At 39.6% G+C, this 19,889-nt stretch overlaps 1 protein-coding gene across 23 annotated transcripts in view; it reads left to right on the forward strand.

Annotated features, from left to right (window-relative positions):
• Atxn1 (ataxin 1) overlaps positions 1-19,889 on the forward strand; it is a 383,376-nt gene that overhangs the window by 224,637 nt on the left and 138,850 nt on the right. For 20 of the 23 annotated variants that reach the window (XM_074082859.1, XM_074082860.1, XM_074082854.1 and 17 more), the window contains one exon: positions 16,835-16,959. The exons of the other annotated variants lie outside the window; for them this stretch is intronic. The gene's annotated coding sequence lies outside the window, so the exon portion shown is untranslated. The remainder of the gene's footprint in view (positions 1-16,834; positions 16,960-19,889) is intronic. 23 annotated transcript variants of the gene reach the window in all.

Below are 19,889 nucleotides of genomic sequence, written 5' to 3' on the forward strand. Positions count from 1 at the left end.
AACCTGAGGCCTAGAGTATGGAAAGATATTTGGGGAGCAGTTTGTATTAGATTCAGGCCTGGGATCTGAGTCACCTGCCTCCTTCCCTGCACTGGAATAATTTGCCATCTTTTTCAGGTCCTTTTCCTTCTTTGTATTATATTTGTCTATCTGTAAGATTGGAAATGCCATCATTATGTGAAAACAATTAAAGTTAAAAGCTACTCTATACATACATGAACTGTGTACCAGCTTTCTTGGATTTCTCCGGGGTCACTGATGATAAGATACACCATAGATTTAATGACTAGTTTTGGTGGGAGAAGAAAAATTTCAACCTGTTCTAAAATGTGTGTCTTGCTCATCTATAGTATGTTGTTCATGTATAATATTTAGACTATTTTATGCATGTGCTCTGCTCTTCAAAAGACATGCTTTCCAGGAAGTCCAAGCAGTCCCAGAAGTGAAGCTGACCCCTGACAATCCCTGGGAATAGGATTCATTGAGAGAGTAGGAAAATAATGCAGGAAATTCATTTCAAGTGATCCAAACTGCTAGCTAGTAGCTAAACTGGTAGGCAGGAATTTCATTTTCCACATAGCTCAACCACATTTAACCATATCTCTCATTGTAGAACTTCATAGGTATAAATGAAAGACATGAGATTGCACAGCAGGTGGGGGGAAGAGGGAAGTGATCCACACTCTAGATCATTGAGCTAATTAAGAATACTTTTTAATATGTGTGGTCAAAGAGTTTTGGTTTTGCAAAATTAAGACTTCTGGAGATGGGTAGTAGTCATGGATGCACAAAAATGCGGACATATTTAAGACCACTAAAATGCTTACTTAAAAATGGCCAGGGTAGTAAATTTTATGTTATGTGTATTTTACCATAATTTTTTTAAAAGTAATATATATGTGCATTTATATAAAGGTTTTCCACTGGTTTGATGAAAATGTATCAAGTCATATCATCCATCCATCCATCCATCCATCCATCTTCATTCATTCATTTTTTTCAACAAACATTTATGAAGCCCCTGTTGTGTGCTACAGATAGTATTGTATGTGCTGAAAGCTAGAATACAGCTATAAATATAATATATACTCTCTGTCCTTGGATTTTTCACAGATTAGTTTAGATGAAATTCATATGAACAATAATTACTACCCAGCATGGTGGGCCAGTGTGAATGAACATATGGAATTAAGTCAGTAGCCAACTTTGCAGAGTTGTGGGATATCTTGACACTTACCAAGTAGAAAGGAGCAACATGGACAAAGCACAGGGGACAAACAGCATGGTGCAAGTGTGTGCAGTGAACAATCATTCCTTCATTACTGCTGATGTGTCATGAGTCTGTGTGGTGAGCTTGAAGTCTTGTGAATTAAAGTAGCAAATCATGGAGGGTCCTATACACCATGTTAAGGAATGTAGACTCCACATGAGTGGAAGTCAGACCACATTGCCCTGTGGTCTAAAGATTCCTCAATGCCCCCCACCCCTGGGGAGCTGCGTTCAGAAGTACTCAGTGGTGATGGATGATGAGGAGGGACTAAACATTAGACAGCACTAATAGCCTCAGTTTTACTTGTTGTATGTTGTCAGTTTCTATATAATATTTGGTTTAAAGTCAGGGTTCTGGTTTAGAAAACCACACATTTGAAAATCACTGTTCTTGGGGATGAGGAATCATCCAAAATTATTAGAGTTGGTGACAATTATGTGTGTGTTTTAAAAATCAATATTCTGCATTCAAGACGATGGATGAACATGTTTATCCATCTCTGAACCTCACCTTAAGGTACTTTGCACACAATAAACGTTCAATGAAATATTCAATTGGAATTATTTTAAGAGTATGATTTAGAGACAGTTTAGGCAAAATACTGTCATAAAGATCAATTTGTATAGCATATTGCTCAGTAACTCAAAAAGAATTTGTGGAAATATAAACCATGTAACTTTCCTCTTAATCTCTTATTCCTTACTTAAAATTGGACTGAAATCATTACTGTTTTCTGAGTATCCTATCTGTTTTTGAGATATTAGGTTTTAAAATGTGACATCTTAGACCTAATTGACAACTCCAATTCTATCTATATGATTGAAACTTTGGGAAATAACAGTTAATTGTACTTTTTTTAATGTTCAAAATGATATTCTGGGCAAGTTTTGTTTCTGTGTGGACGATAGCCAGAATCCTACTGTTTTTCAATTTGTTTAAGTGCAACAGCTTAGACAACATATGTACATGTTCAGTTGAAGATAAAGGATATCATTATTTTTAGCCTATTACAAAGAAAACCACATTTTCTCTTAAGTGTCTTGATATAAAGTAATTTGAGCACAATTTCTGTACAAATCATTTTCAAGAGGTTGGTTGTCAAGTTATTTTTTTAAAGTAGCACTTTCATAAGAACCAATGAGACTTTGCAAATTGAGATATATTCTGAGACTGAAATGTGGTTGAAGATGTCAGTTTTTAAGCAGCACTTTGAGACGTAGTTAACTTAAAAGTATAGCAATTCAGAGTACACTGAGAATGATTCTGAAGAATAAAGTCTTGATATACTAGAAAAAAAGTTGACAGATTCACTACAATTAGAAGATAAGCAGGTACAACTCCCACTTGTGAAACTTTTCTTCTCTAACCAACTTCTGTTACTGGCCTAAGAAAACCTACAGATCTTTTCTGTTTGCCAGCTGCTAGGTCTACTGGATAGAAATTCTTCCAGTTTCCTTATGTAGTAATACATAGACAGCAATAACATTGCAAATCGCTCTTCTTGCTTTAAGACCTATAGAAAAGGGCAGGACTGAAATGTATTGTTCCCTCAAGCCTAGTGTATATGTATGTGTGGGCATGCATGTGTGTGCAAACCTACACATTTGTTTGAGTTCACCAATTTGAAATAAGAGGAGAAAGTGACTTGAAACCCACTTCCCAACATCAGCCACCATAATCAATATTTTGGTCAATTCTAATTTTATTCTACTATTATATAAAGGCTTGTCCCAGGTCTTGGTAGATAAGACAATATTAAGTGGAAGTTGTCCATTCTCTACTACAGTAACCTGAGAATTTAAGTATTGGGATTTTTGCACCATTTCCTTTGGTCTTACTATTTCCCATTGATTGAGCTTTGTAATACTGTCTCTGCATCATATTTACTATCCACAAATAAATGAAGTGATAGTTTCCTCAGCACGTATTATTTTTATGCCACAATGAAGGTATTCATGACCACCCATTGCCAGTCTTATCACATACTGGACAGTCTTACCAAATAATTTTCCCTCATCATCTCCAAACACCCTATCTGGATGCATTCTGGGAGTCAGGCCATGTTTTTCTGAATTCAGGTATTACCTTGAAGCCTACTTCCTTTAGGTGGAGGTACACACACACACACACACACACACACACACACAGCAGAGAGAAAGAAAAGTAAATGATAGGGGTGGTATCCACCATTCTTTTTAATGACTATACAGGTAGTCTGCAAATTATGATGGTTCAACTTAAAATTTTTGACTTTACAATGAGTGCAAAAGCAATACAGATCCCATAGAAAACATACTTGGAATTTGGAATTTTGAGCTTTTCCTAGGCTAGGGACATTCAGTCCTAGCTCCCTCAATGCTGGGCAGAGGCAGCAACCACATGTCCCCTTCAGCCTCTGGGATCACCAGGGGAAGCAACCAACTCTCAACAGAGTATGTGTTGCTAAGCAAGGATGTTCCATTGGTTAGGTGAATTAGCTGTGTTTTCAACTTAATGGTATTTTTTAGTTACCCTGTGTTTATCAGGACATAACTCCATTGTAATCCAAGAAGCATCTGTACATCTCCTAATGGCCTTCTACAAGATAGGTGCTGGGTACAGGACGTGAAGTTGCTGTTCTCTTTGTGGGTCTTGGCCTCAAATTGTATGACCACACTGATAAGGGTTGGCTCTGTGGGGATTACAGACAGAAGCAGCATGAATATACAGACTTTGGGGCTGGAAAAATTGTCTTCCAGTCCATTCTCCACAACTTTCAAGTTTTGTGATTTGGGGCTCTTGGTTTAATCAGTGTCTTGAGTTTCATTACCTCATCTGTCATCCGGGAATAATAAACCTACTTTCACAGGGCTGTTCAGCAAGTTAAGGGAGAACTGACAGAGGAAATTCAGGTTTTGTTAGTTTTAATCTGGATTTTTAAGAATTCAAAGAAATACCTAACTGCCTGCAAGTGGTGTTAGGTGATAAGAAGTGGGTAACCTTTGAGAGGAAGAGAAAAATAGTAACCTCAGATGACTGACAGATGACTGACTTTAGGACAGCAATTCCCACTTAGGCTGCACACTAGCTCCCCTGGGAAGCTTTCAAAATCTCTGCCTGAGCTGCACCCCAGACCTATTAAGTGAGGATCTCTGTGGGTGGAGCCAGGCACCAGTATTTTCTAAAACTCCCTGGGGGATGGTGATATGCAGCCAAGATTGAATTCTATTGCTTCTGGGGTCTTGAAAGTCTCCAGTTCTTACACTGGCTGAGAGGATGAAACCCAGAAGAGGCGAGAGAGATTTTAAGCAGGATGTGGTTAACTAGCTTATCCTGTATTCTTTTTGCTTGAAGAGAGTTGGGCATCATGCTAGAAGCATGTTACTTCTATTGGTCATACATGCTTTAGATGGATTAGCTTATTAAATTCTCTCCCAAGAGCCAGTGTTCATTAGTGGGTGACTGTTATGCTGGGAAAGAGGGCAGAGGTTTCTAGCTATCTGAGGACAGGGGCAGTTCACTGTGGGGAGCAAAAATAGAAGGAAAGGGAACTTGAAGAAGAGAAAACCCAGTGATTTCAAGCTAGTGTTGCTTTCAGAAATTAGTTCTTGCAAAAGCACCAAGCAAGTGCTGGTTGGCTTTTCTGAAAGCTTAAGCATTATGACTCTGGTAGGTCCTGGTTTCTGGAAACTTGCTTCATCTTCAAATGGGGGAGGAGGGAAAAAAGCCTGTAAGTGTTCACCGTTTGCCAAATGCAGTCACTCTAGCCCAAATGCTAGTTAGCCACATCCCTACTTAAAATCTCTCCCCGCCTCTCCACAAATGGTGTTGAAACAAGTGGAAAAGACACAAGGTCCGTGTGCAAAAGGGGAGTAAGACTCTTACTTTACATCATGTACAAAAAGTTGAAATGAATCAGTAACCTAAATGTAAGAGCTAAAACTATATATATATATATTTTTAAAAACTCTTAGAAGAACTCATAGGAGCAAACATTTATGACCTTGCATTTGGCAGTGGATTCTTAAATATGTTACCAAAAGCACAAACAACAAAACTAAAACTAGATAAATTGGACTTCATCAATTTTTTAAAAAGTTGTAAATCAACAGACACTATCAAGAATGTAAAAGATAACTCATAGAATGAGACAAAACACCTATAAATCATGAATCTGATAAGGGCCTATTTTCCAGAATATATAAAGAACTCTTACAACTCAAAACCAAAAACATAACCTCATTTAAAAATGGACAAAAGACTTTACTCCAAAGGACATTTGTCTAAAGAAGATATATAAATGACCAAGAAGTGCATGAAGACATGCTCACGTTATTATTCTATAGGGAAATGCAAATCAAAACCACAATAAGCTACTACTTCATACTCATTACGATGTCCATAAGCAAAGAAGATAAAAAGGATTGGCAGGGATATGAAGTAATTAGAATCTTCATACCACGATAGGGAGAATGTAATATCAGGTAGCCACTGTGGAAAACAATTTGGCAGTTCTTCAAATAGTTTAAATAGAATTACCCTATGATCCAGTAATTCAGCTCCTAAGTATATACCCAAAAGAACTGAAAACAGGTTACAAACAAAAACGTGTATGTGAATGTTCTTAGCAGTATTATTCATAATTGCCCCAAAGTGGAACCAACCCAAATGTCCATCAACTGATGAATGGATAACAAAATGTGGCATATTCATAGAATGGAGAATCATTGAACCAAAAAAGCAATGAAATGTTGTTACCTGCTACAAAATGGAGAAGTCTCAAAAACATTTATACCAAGAGAAGTCAGTCACAAAGGGCATATAATGCCTGATCCCACCTATGTAACATCCAGAAGAAGCAAATCTGTGGAAGCAAATGGCAAATTAGTTATTGCCAGGGTCTGAGAGGAGAACAGAGAGGGACTGTTTGATGGGTGTGGGGTTTCTTTGGGGCATGATGGATGTCTTGGAACTAGATAACACTAATGGCTGCACAGCACTGTAAAAAGCTCTGAATTGGGGGGCTGTAGGTATGACTTAAGTGGGAGGGCACCTGGCTATCAAGTACAAGGCCTTGAGTTCAAACCCCAGTACCCCCACTACCCCAAAAAAGCATTGAATTATACACTTTAAAAAGGTTAAAATGGTGAACTTTATTTTACATGAATTTTACCTCCATTAAAAGTTTAGCACACAAGGGAGGGGTGAGGATAGGTAAGACACCTAAAAAATTAGCTAGCATTTGTTGCCCTCAACGCAGAGAAACTAAAGCAGATACCTTAAAAGCAACTGAGGCCAATAGGAAAAGGGGACCAGGAACTAGAGAAAAGGTGAGATCAAAAAGAATTAACCTAGAAGGTAACACCCACGCACAGGAAATCAATGTGAGTCAATGCCCTGTACAGCTATCCTTATCTCAACCAGCAAAAACCCTTGTTCCTTCCTATTATTGCTTATACTCTCTCTACAACAAAATTAGAAATAAGGGCAAAATAGTTTCTGCTGGGTATTGAGGGGGTAGGGGGGAGAGGGAGGGGGCGGAGTGGGTGGTAAGGGAGGGGGTGGGGGCAGGGGGGAGAAATAACCCAAGCCTTGTATGCACATATGAATAATAAAAAAAAAATAAATAAATAAATAAATAAATAACATACCTCTCTGACTCCATCTTTAAGCCATGTTAGACGGTCTTGTTTTGGCAGTTAGACTTTATAATGCCATTTCCTCCTCTACTGTTTTCCCTCCCTTGTCAAACTTTTGCAAAGTCACCGACATGGTCTTTATTTCTTTATTAGCAGGTCCATTTTTCATTCCAGTTTCCATGTCAGCCTGGAAAGCTCTGATTTGCCCAAACACTAGCTCAGGTGGCTCTTGCTTTTCAGTTACTGAAATCACAAGTCAGTTATCCAGTGTGGTGCTTCCACTTGGCTGGACTCACCCATCACACCATCATCCAAGAATGTTAGGTCTTAGACTAAGGTGGAGACGTGTGTGTCACCTCCTAGCAGGCACATGTGATTCCTGCAAACTCAGTAGAGTAAAAAAAAAAATCACAGGAACAAAAAATGCACATTGCCGTGTGAAGATGTAAGACCTTTACTAACAGAGTTGAAGTGCTTTTAACTCTGGGTAATGGATAGTCAGCTCTGATCTCCTTCAAGGTGGATCTCCATGCCCAGAGGGTCCCAAAACAGAAAGAAGCTGTATTCATCACTCCTTCATTTCCATTTTCTTTTTCCTTTCTCTCTTTTTTTCTGCTGGGGTCAGCAGAAATGGTAATTTTTTTTTTTCCTTTTTACATCATTCTAATTCTGATTATGATTGTACCGAAAGACCTGCAGGAGAAGAAAGCTGCAATCTGAATTAAAAATAGCATTTTCTGTCCTCCCACACGCAACACTTGAGTGTTCTGAACGCCTTTTATAAATGCACACTTTCTGCCTGGCTGGATAAAAGAAGCTGTCACTTAATTTCCATAACGAAGTCATTCCCGGGAGATTTCCATTGTTTTAGCAATAGAATTTTTGTAAAAGGCTTCTTATTTTGTCTGAAAAAGGTAACAAAAATGAACTTTTGAGAGCTTATTCGACTAAACAATTAAGGAGCAGAGATTTTTTTTTCTCCTTTTGTGATATGTGAGGAGTTGTAAGTGTGAGAAACGCCAAAGCCATGTTGTTAGAACAAACCCCTAAATTTGGAAGGTGGAGGAGGGGAGAACCCCATTGTTCTTTCCCTTAATACGTAGGGGTAGAACTGTACTGGAGAAGGCGTGTTCTGGGGCCAGCAGGATGACAAACAGATGTCACTCATTCTAAAGCGTTTCAAGTATTTGTCTCTAAAGGGATGTCATAAACCTGTAGCATGGTTATTGTGTGAAGAAATCCCGCGGGGTTTTTAATAACACATGATCATCAGGTGTTTTAATTGAGTTTCTGAACTCTGAAGACCAATTACAGCTGCATCTTGCTGGGGTCCTTTAGTTGGAAAATGCGAGTTGCTATTTCTCTTTATTTGAGCTTAAATGTTGTAGCTAGTGGAATACAGGTGTTTCACTCTACAATGTGACTTGTAAAACTGGCACGTGAGCACAGGCCCACACCCAGGGGCTCTCCCCAGCCCACCACACAGTGGATATTTGTTCCAAATAAGGTATCAAAATTTCCAGGCCACATTCATAGAAAGAGAGGATAATTGCATTTCTTAGTACTTACCCCAAGGAACCCACATCAAAGTTTACCTGCCTTTGGTGTTTCATCAGGTAATCCTAGGTTGAGAGCCAGGTGTCATTCCTGTTGCTGTTATGTGGTGTTCACAGTTGAGACTATTGAAATCTCACTTTTAAGTTGGAATCGTTTTCTTAAGCCTCCTCCAAAAGGAGAGAAGTTGTGAATAGCGCCTTTGTCTTACAATACTTTTGTTCTGATTGTATTAGGAAGTTGTAATATTTAAGCAAGGAGGCAGCTACCTGGAGTAGAATTAGAAAAGAGAGTAACTTAGGGAATTATTTTATTTGTGGGCTTTTAATTTAATAAAACAGGCAAATGAAAAGTGAGTTTGCAGTATTTAATGGGAAAGTCCTGTTGATCCAAACATTATGCAATCTTGGGTAGTTAAAACTCATTGATTTTGAGTTTTGGAAAATTTGTTGACCTTTAGTCATGGGACAATAGTCTAACTTTAAAGGTTATGATTTGAGATCTTGGTGATAGCCATCTTTTACATAGTGACACTTTACAGAAAGAAAAGGAAGTTGTGGCTCCTACAGGATGCTTTTCCCTAGTGGTGTTTTGAATGCCTTTGGGAAGGTGTTACTGTTATCTGTTAGGAAGGGCATATGTGGATTCTATCTTGCCAAATAAAACAGTTGAGAAAATTATCTTACAACTCCTAATACTAAGGCAAAAAGAGAATGTGAGGCAAACATTTTACAATTATTTTCTTAGGATTTTTGCTGGGTTTTGTCATTAAAAAAAGAAGAAGAACAAGTAGGGCAGAAAGAAACTTAAAGTCAGAAGAGTGGATTCCACATAGCTTCCCACAGCCTTGCCACATGTGACTGAAAGGCTTTAGAAATTATTAAAGCATGAAGCACAGGCTTGTCCTGCCTTCCTCATTTTTACCGAGCACTTCTGCTACAGTCAAACTAAACACTGACCTTTTCAAGCAGGCATGAATAAAACTGTTCTCCAGGGAGAAGGTGTGTGATGACTCACGGCAGCCAGAAAGGGGATGTGTAACCCAGGCAATGTAGCCACAGTATGGTCTCAGGCCTTTTTGTTAATCAAGATTTCTCTGTCTCCTGGGCCACAGTGTCTTCTGTTGGGCTTCAGCAACCCCTGCGAGACCAGGGAGTTAAGCAAATAAGGCCAGGAATAAAATGTCAGGAATAAGCACATACTATCATGTTTTAAAAATAATTTTCCAGAGACAACAGTCTACAGCTATTTGGATCAGGTATTCTGTATTTGTCCGTTCAAGTTATATTCTATTGTCATTTTATTCCTGACATGCAGACATGCTTTTCTCTGGATGTGTAATTATACTTCATTGCAAACTTTGCACTATACCAATAAGGAGACACAAATACACATACCTGTGGAATGTGGCTAAAGCCTTACCTTTATGTAATAAGCCATGTTAATAACTAAAAGACAGTGGTATAGATCAACTTGGATTTTTTTTTTAATCTTTGATCATAGGAATTTTTTCAGCATATTTATTTCTCTGATTATGTGTTCTTTGGGTAGATAATAATTTGAGTTCTGATTTCCTGATAACAAACCAGTTAATATCCATAGAAAATGTCCCAAGTGCATCCTTGATATCCAGGCATTGCCAGTTGGGAAGAAGTTTTACAATGTTTAACTTATACAAATCATCTATGATCTGGTGAATAAGTCTGATGTTTCAGAATTCTGTGAGTGTTGGCCTTCATCCCACCCATGCCTTCCTCTCAGTTCTCCTTGAGATCTAACTGGACCGCAGTACAAATGGCTTTCCTGGGGAAAGGAAAGGTTTGGCCCATAGTGCCTGCCATTGAGGATCCTTGGGGAGCCCTAGAGATGGAAGCAGCCCTGCTGGGCTAAGTGTGCTCACCGGAGGAAGCACTTCCTAACAAGGCAATTGCCAGCAGCCCTGGCTGCTTCTCTTTCTTCCTCAGAAAGAAAATACAGAGTCAGCTTTAGTCCTGAGTTGGAGAAAGAGGCTCTTACAGAACGATTCATTGATTGACTGAGCAGCTGCCTTATTGGCTTATGTAATGATTTTTCTCCAAGTCACCCAGAGGGAGTACTCGCATTTGATAACCACAGAGAAAGGAGACTGGAGAACATGTCAAAACAAAAGTACAATACCACATTTTTGACCAGTTTCTCAACAGGAGTTATCAAGGGGTTACCATTGCAAAGACGCTGTGAGGCTCACAAATAGAACATAGACACTTCCTTCACAGAGTTTACTGCAGTCTGCCTAGGAAGATGATGTCTGTTTTAGGGTAAGGAAGAAGATGACTAGTACTGTGTGGAGAAGAAGTAAAATCTATGGGAGTTCATGTGCACAACAAGCACTTCTGATAGAGAAGCTTGTGGCATAGGAAGAGAAGGAAAGGATCATGGGGAAAGTGGAATTGGAGCCGGGCTTGGGGGGTGTGGCTTGAGTTTTGACAGGTGGATTGGAAATGTGAGTTCTCAGGAAGTGAGAACTCAGTGTGGCTGGTTTTGAGTACACGAGAGGAGAACTGGGAGATGGAGTGAGATTGTGAAGGTCTTAGACATCAGATAGAGAGTTTGAAAGATTTCCAGGAAACTGTAGGAACCAGTGAAGGTATGACATGGAGAAATTGCATTATCTAATGTCTACTTTAGGAAACTTGAAAACAATAAAGGTAACTCATATCGTTTGCAGAGAGTATTGAAGTCAAGAAGATAAACTTGCAGGCTGTGGGGAGAGGAATCAAATCAGAGCTAGCGTGGTGGTAGTGGAAATAGAGCTGGTGCAGAATTAATAGGATTTGACAACTGACCAACTGGGAAAAAGAGGAGACAGTAATGCCATTAGCATGAATGGGAAATGAAAGAGAATATATGGGAAGTTCTGAAACACACATAATTTATTTACATTGCATATATCTAGCAGCTGGGGGTTGGGGAGAGATGCCAGGGCCCAGGATACAGATTTAGGAACTATATGCAAGGTCAGGTGTGGTGGCTCATATCTGTAATCCCAGCTACTCAGAAGGTAGAGATCAGAAGGATTAGGCTTCAAGGAGCCCAGACAAATAGCCCATGGCAATCAGTAAGTCAGGTGTGGTGGTGCTGACCTTTGATTCCCAGCTATGCAGGAGGAGAAAATAGGAGGCACTCACCCTAAGTCCAGACACAAGCCGTACGGAAAGCAAAGAGGCTGATCTGCATTTTCATCTGGAGCTCATGGTTCTTTTCAACCTCGCAAAGTTATTTGTTGCCTTGGGACCTTAGTTATATCTCCAAAATACCTTCATAGCATCAGCACCTAGATTGTGCTTCATTGAATAACAAAGGAGATGTGTGTCCAGCAAGGGACAGGATAGGCTTGTGACAGAATTTTTTCTGTCACACCATCACTAAAAGCTCCAAGCACAACCTAACATTTGGCATGACTGGATCCAGGGGATCTCATATCACCAAGATTCTGTCTGTCTTTCTGTCTTTGAGCTTTGCCCTCTGCTGTGGAGCTCCTTGTCTGGTGGGCTTTCTTCATGAGGTGGTGAAAACAGCATCCTGCTTACCTGTCTCACTGGCAAAGCACCTCATTCGTCTTAGATTCAGATGGCTGAGAGAGGCCTTTGATTGCCTAGCCTTCAATATGCCTGTCCCCCAAACTAGTCCCTCTAGCTTGAGGGACACTGTATTCTGATTGGCCAGACCTGGGTTCTCTGCACATCTTTTGTTGGCAATAATGGCGCCAATGGGTTTCAGTTCTTACTGCACCCCTAAGCTTCCGTTTCCAAGGGTCATGGTCCTGCCTCCCAGGGTCACAGTCCAGCCTCAAGTCTAGCTTGAATCCTCCTTCTGCCCCAACCTCCAATCAGCATGAACCATAAGATCCTAACCAATCAGATCATGCTGAGTCTCACTGAGGGGTATTTAAGCCCTTGCCCCTCTTTCCCTCTCTCTCTTGGCTCTCTCTGTTCTCTCCCTCTCCCACCAGGCAATAAAGAATCTCTTGGCCACATCACTCCTCTCCACGTGGTCACTTTTGGGGCCTATATTTCCTTACATCTTTGAAGCCAAGGAATGAGGTCCTCATAGCTCAAATAACAAAAAAATGGAAGAGAGGTCAATCCAGAAAGGTAGTCTGCAGGCAGAAATGCTAGTCTACTAAACAGTGGAAATGAGTAACTACTGGTAAACAGTATTGAGTATGATAAAAGAACCTTCTTAGGACCCAGAAAAGGTAGCTGCATGTAGAAGACAGAAAGTGATCCTGACTTTAGAACAAGAAGGTAAGGTAGTTAGCTTAAAAAAAAAAATAGTGGTAGATATCAAATGCCAAGGTTTTTAAGATGTAGGTGTAGAAATACCAACATAGAATTTAATGGAAGCAAGGTGACAGCCATTTGGGAACTTACTGGGGGCATGGCTCAGTGCTTTCTGGAAGAGCAGTGACTGTGTGCTGGTAGACTGAGAAGTTTCTAGTTGAAAGGAAAAAGATAGTAGGGGAGATAGAGAACAGAATTGACCTGAGGAAGACCATAGAAGAATTCAGAGTTCAAGTGGAGGGGGTTACACAAAGTTTTCCCCCGATTTTACATACATATTTATAGTGTGTGGGGGGTTATCATGTGTTTATTTTGGTTATTTGTCACGCTTTTGGAATAAGCAGCTATCATTCCTTCCAATGTAACCATCTTATAGTGATTTAACTATATTCAAAGTATCCTCCACCTCCATCTGGCTATGTAATTGACAGAAAGACTCTTAGAGTGATGGTTCTTAAAGTGTGGTCCCTGGATCACATCACCTGGGAGCTCATTCAGAATGCGGATTTTCTGGCCCCTCCTCAGACTTTCCGAAACAACAGTTCTGGGGATGGATCCCAGCAATGTATGGTTTAAAAGGCCTCCAGCTGATGCTGGTTCAAGTTGGAGAACCATTGCCTCAGAGGCCCCCATCTCTCCTCCGTGTAGGACGAGGCAAACAGCAGCTTTGGAAAAGCTGTGAGAATCAAGACTCGTGCTGATGAGGAGCTAGAGGGACTGTATAAATCTTGAAAGGCAATGGTAACTCCTCAGAAGCCACGAGTGACTGGAAGTAGTATATGGTAGAACAGAAAAGAGAAGGCCAAGCTGTAATTGTTTTCAAGCTTGTGGAGGGGTTTTATTTGGGCCAGTGACGTCATAGCTCCAAGATCTTAGAGGACAGAGAAAGGTGAGAAGGCCTTAAATGATAGCTGTGGAGGAATCATTCCTTTGCACTAGGGTTAAGTCCTAGAAGAGGTTTGGATACGGATCATCTAATTTAAATTCGGGCTTTTCTACTAGACAGTAGGAACTCTTCCATTAGACATTTGGAGCTTGCAAAAGAAGGGCATCGCAAGGTTTCTTTCATCAAGGAGCTTAGAAACTTTTTGAGCCTTCAGACTTTCATAAATCCAGTGGAGTATTAAAAAGGTGGCATAACAGAGTGCTGAATTGAAAAGGACCTTGGGTCAAATGTGTAGTAGAGACTCTTAAGTGCTGTGGGCAGTCAAGGGAAGGAGAAGTTGGCATTGTGTCATTTTCTCCTTTGGACAGAGGGTGAAGCTGTCAGCCTGGCATATTTCCCCAGGACTGATGGCAAGGTATTGGACAATTTGGCTGCAATAACTCCTTTCTCTTGCATTCTTCTTTCTTTCTGGATTTACTACAGCTTATTGAAACTGCCAGGTCAAAGTGTGTGTTTGTATTCTGGGGCTTTGCACATGGAATATTATTTTGATTTGCTTGAGAAACTAGTAGGAGAAATTATATTTTGTCATGGGCATCTTAAATGAAAAGAGATTCAAAGGGAAGTTGGCATATCCATTTCAGATAGACTTTCAAACATCATAGGAAGAACATGAATGAGCCTGCCTGAGGATGCCTTTGTTTTGTAGTATGAAGAATGCAAATTACTGATTTTCCTTAGTGGAAGGATTAAGTTGAGCCAAATCTGGGATGATAGGGAAGAAGAAAACACAACTTTTCTATTCCTTTTTAAAAAGTCTTTGCAACATGCTGTTCACCTGGGTAGGCAAACAGCTCACCAAATTAAGAGACAAAGGTGGTAGACATGAGTGCTGTTTAAGTGCACGAGAGAAATAATCAAAACATCCTCATGGCCAAGGGAAGCCAGAAATTTGAAAGCTAAACCAAGGCACTTTTTTTTCCCTGCAGTTTATATATTATCTGATGTTTTTAGCCCATTTTTTGAGTGGGTTTTCTGAACTCCAGCAGAAACCTGCATGTGTGAAGACAGTGTCCTTTCACTTCACTGTGATGATGGAGTCATTTGGGGTGCATTAGGGAGCAGGGTCTTCCCTTCCAGTTACAGTCATTCTGATGGTATCCCTTGGCAGAAATTACTGGGGCTTGCTGCCCAGCAATCCGAAGGAAGACTCATCTCATATTTCAAGGTACTGAAAACAGTTCTGTTTATTTCTTCATTAAGGAGACTCAGTTGAAATGAGTCCCCCAAAATGGAATAGCATAAACCAGATATACATCTCCAGATCAGACCACATAATACATGGGCTGTTTCCCCTTCCTGGAAACCCAGCACCTGCTTGTTACTTTTGTAAGGTGCGCCTTCCTGAACCCCTCCTTCTAAAGTGAGATCCTGTCATGATTGTAAAACACAGTGCTTATTTTCCCTTCTCTCTGCCTAGCTAGTTTTGAAATATTATCATACATATGCTAAGAATGATATGCTAGAATTCTTTAATGTTTGACCCTCTTTAAAGAACACCTGCAGGGCAGGGTCCTTGTCTATTTTGTTCACTGTGGTGCCCTTTTGTTGAACATAGGTGCTGGTGGCTATAGTAGCACTAATTAGTGTAAAACTCTGTCCAATGGATGATTTAATTAATATGAAAGCACTCGATAAGTGGATTCACTATAAAAGTGAGAATTATATGAGAAGCAGGCACTTCCTTCTGTCCTAATTTTGTCTCTCCCTTTTTAAAATTTTATTTTGAGGTATGCTTGTCAGTGTTTTACCAATTCCAAATCTTAAAATTTGCTGTTTTCACTCTTACCTTTATTTAAGGCAAAAGAACCACTTTTTTTTTCCTCTTGGAAATTATTACTTATTTTACCCACAATGTTAATACTGCAACACCCACCTGTGTTCAATGAGTACTCATGACTTTGAAAGAAAAAACCTGACTGTCGCTCATGGATGACTTATACAAGGAAGCAAACAGGATTCTAGCACAGCAGTTAAAATGTGTGGTTTTTATCATTCCCCAGAGCCACTAATGTAAGTTCTTGTTCCTCAATTGTACACAATTCAAAATAGCATGATAATACCGGCCGGAAGCAGTTCTTAGGTCTGCTTTAAAGTGGGAGAAAAAAAATAAAAAATCCAGGTGTGGAGAATATTCATGATTAGGTTATAAGTCAATCTTTTTTCATTAAAATCAACAAATAAAACTTATCTAGTCCTTTCTAAAGGGGCCTCATGTGGCACCTCTGTGTATGTGAGTGTTACCTTTGGGTGGGTGGAAATGGCACATGGCCAAGTAGAAATTTTCACTGCCCCACAAATGTTTAGCACACAAAACACTTCAGAAGTACAACTGAGGAATCATGTGACATGTACCAAATAACCATGTTCCTGCCTCATCCTTTCTCTTCCTGCCTCATCCTTTCTCTTCCTGCCTCATCCTTTCTCTTCCCCTTAGCTCCATGCCTTCCCTTTCTTCCTCCCGAAGTCTCTGATTCTGATCTCCTTCTCCCCTATGCCCTAGCACCCTGGGTCATGCAGGCATTTGGATGTTTGGGTGCCCTGGGAAGAGTTGATGTTGGGGCTCAGCCAAAGCTGGCTTTTGTAGTATGGCTTTGAGCTCAGTACCAGGCTTGTGACCACTAATCACACTTTGCACTTACACAGAGCCTGTCTTCTGGGGAATGTGAGTGTTTTGTAAGAGTGATCTTATTGATCTTCCCAGCAACCCAGTGAGGTATGAAAATGGCAAGTGTTCTTGCTTCCTTTTGCAGAAAATAAAATCAAGTGCTGTTTTGGGGGAGTTGTTTTTGCAGTGCTGAGGATGGAACCCAGGACCTCACACAGGCTAGCCAAGTGTTGGACCACTGAGCTACACCCAAGCCCTAAGTGATTTCTTTTGAGACTGATTATATATATATATATATATATATATATATATATATATATATATATATATATATATATATATCTCAGCCAGGATTGTGTCTAAAGTATCCAGAATTTTTTTTTTAAGGAAAGGGTACTAGAAAATGGTCTTTGGTAAATTATCAATTAGTTAATTGATCAGTTGACTTCATTAGTTGAAATAAAGTATGATTGGATGATGCATTTACCTGGTTCTTTTCCTTCTGTTCTTTGCTAGGAATTTCTCACTTCTCTCTGAAAAGAAGGAAGAGCACACCAGAGCCAGGAGCCCCAACTTCTGTGGGAAGTTTCCATGGTGAAGTATAGGCTGAGCCTACTTGGGAACAGTGCACAGTGAATGTTGTAAGTTAACAAACTGAGAGCAACATCTGCAGTGGCTTGTCTCATAAGGATTTGTGAGTCACTGGATGTAACTGAGCCAGGGTGATGAAGGGGTATTAGCAAGAGCTCTAGGTGATCATCCAATTCTTTTTTTGTTTGTTTGTTTGTTAGAAAAGGTTCTGTTTGTGTTTGCCATGACCTTGCCCTTTTGTCATCCTCTGTGGAATGATATTCATTATCTACTTCTGGAATCAAAGACTGGGATACAGTAACTTCTTTCATTGTAGGAATGCCCTTTCTGTTGGTGCAGTTAGTGGTGTCAATTGCTTCTTGAGAGGGGCTATTGCTGTTCTTTTAGGTCGATGAATAGGCTGAGGATTAGCATCCCGGATTTCCAACCAAACAGTATTCTTAATTATGTGAAGTTTTTGACTGGAATAACATTTTTTTCTAGCTTTAAAATCTTGAGGTATGTAAATATTAGCAGTTATTTTGGGTGCTTCTCTAATTCAAAATTAGCTGTTTCTACTGGCTTTTGATCAGGTTACTGTTTTGTGATTTTGAAATTAGTAAAGCAGGTAGTGCTGTGTGTTAGAGAATCTTGGTGTTTCAGTATCAAGTAAGTGATGAGATGACCCACATTGCTAAACTTAAGGAGCTCATCTGCTATTAAACTTGAAAAGGGTTTGCCCAGTTCTACTTTTTGGACATTTTACCTTATTGCTAGACTATGGCAAAAAATTTTGGAAGAGTGTTGACTGAGGCAGAATATAGTCACAAGAGATAAGGAAGATTATCTTCAAATTTTAGAAGATGAAGGGCCTATTTCAACTCGGTTTTTCTGTGTCTATGCATATTTTTGTAATATATGTGAATCCTTTCGTATGTTATGTATGTATGTTTTGACTTAATTCAATCAGAATACCTTTTCAGTTTATCACCTACTTTTTCCAGTTGCCTAAAAGATTATGACTAAAGGACTTGATGCAGCATGTATCGGGGAGAAAAAAGTACGAATGTCAAAAAGAAAACTCTCCACTGAATTTTTCTCATTTTATAGGTATCTAAACATTTTCATTAAAATATGCATATATATTCATTTTACTTCGGGGCTAAATTGCAGTAATAAAGTGAACTCAATGACAGAATTTCCCATTGTCTCAGAGTAAACAATCAGAGCTGCTGGTTTATGTGTTTCTGTTATACATATGATCACACTGGTCCTAATGGTGATTGCACAGCTCCTGGAACCAATGATAATGAACCCTATTCTTGGTTCTACCACTAAGGTCAAATGTATTCACAACCTTGGGCAAGTCACTAACTCTCCAAAAGTAGTATTTTGTAACTCTGTAGGTTGCTGCATACCATCTGTTCGTTGAACAGTCACCTGTTTGGATTGGAACCCTCAGAATTATGTGGGCACTTTAAGAGCTAACAAAACTATCTTATTGTAAAAGCTTCTATCACTACTAAGGAATAATTTGGGACCTTGGTTGGATTTCGGGTGAAATTCTTTTTCCAATCTGGTAATTTTTAGAACAGTGATATTTTAAAGTTTTTTTTTTTTTTTATCCTAGGGAGCAAACGTCTTACAGGAAAAGTGCTTTGGGTCTCTACTTCTATAATCAAAACAGTTTTTGTCTCAAAGCTAGTGTTTTATTTTTTTTTTTAATTGTTGCTTTGAAGTGCTCATGTCAGACCTCAGGCATTAAGTGAGGTTTTGAAAGCAGTTCTGAAGTGTAAACTTTAAAATGCCACATTTCAGTCCTAAAGTGACTTTAAAATACTTCTGCAAATGGAGTGCAGTTGAGAGAGCAGACAAAAATACTGAATTCTAGTGGATTCCTTAAGCATGCTAAAGACATTCTTTTCACAGCTGCACTGCTTGAGGAGGAGGGAGGTTCCAATTTTCTTAAAAAATTTTGAAATCAGTAACCTCTCCTGATCTTGGTATATTCTTACATCAAGAGTTTCTCTTTTCTCCTGGTTTTGGTGTCCTGGGTGTCTGGAGGTCTGTGCCATAGAGCAGTATTACCCCAGAAAGGAAGGGGACGTTCAAGGAACATGTGTTCTCATATATGATGGGGCATGGGTGTGGACATCTGAACATGTGAGTGATAATCATGGGTGTGACATGAGAGTTCACACTTCAGAAGGCCTTGCAGATTGAACCTCAAACTCATTACTCACTGCACTTGCTCCTTTCATGTCTCACTATTCGTCTCTCACATCTGTCACTGTCTTCCTAACAAATGGCCTTTGTCTCTAAGGTGTCTTAGGCAGTAGCTTATACAAAAAAGGAGTGGCAGTAAAACCTGAATGAAGAGGCAAGGGACCTGGGTTCTCCACATGAGGCTGCAGTTGGCTGTATCCTTGAGCCCTCTGTATCCTGGGGACCCATTTTATGATGAGCAACATGAGAAAATTGAGGTCAGAGACCTCTGTTGGCTCTTCTGGTCTCAGTGTCCAATATTACAGCAAATGTCAGTCTCCAGAGAGGCAGACTGGAACCTCCTAAAAGCCAGTGATTTGGCACAACCTTATTCACAACTGCTTTTAATCTACTGAGCACAGCTTTATGGTAAAAAAAAAAAAAAAAAAAAAAGTTATTGAATCTGTCACTATCACGAGACTCTTTCTACAAGGTACTCGCAGGCATCATATATCAGTTCAAAAATATCTATTTGAGAACTCCTAAGAATTTAGTTTTAGCCTTCTAAAATTTAGTGTCTACATAGTCACTGGTCATTTTGAAAATTAAACAGGAAATCTTCAATTTATGTATTTCTTCCTTTCTTTCCTTTCTTTCCTTTTTTTCTTTCCTTTCTTTCTTTCCTTTCTTTCTTTCCTTCCTTTCTTTCCTTCCTTTCTTTCCTTCCTTTCTTTCCTTCCTTTCTTTCCTTCCTTTCTTTCTTTCGCAGCTCTGAGGATGGAACTCACTAGGCAAG

Source organism: Castor canadensis, chromosome 8, assembly GCF_047511655.1.
Source record: "Castor canadensis chromosome 8, mCasCan1.hap1v2, whole genome shotgun sequence".
Classification (NCBI taxonomy): domain Eukaryota; kingdom Metazoa; phylum Chordata; class Mammalia; order Rodentia; family Castoridae; genus Castor; species Castor canadensis.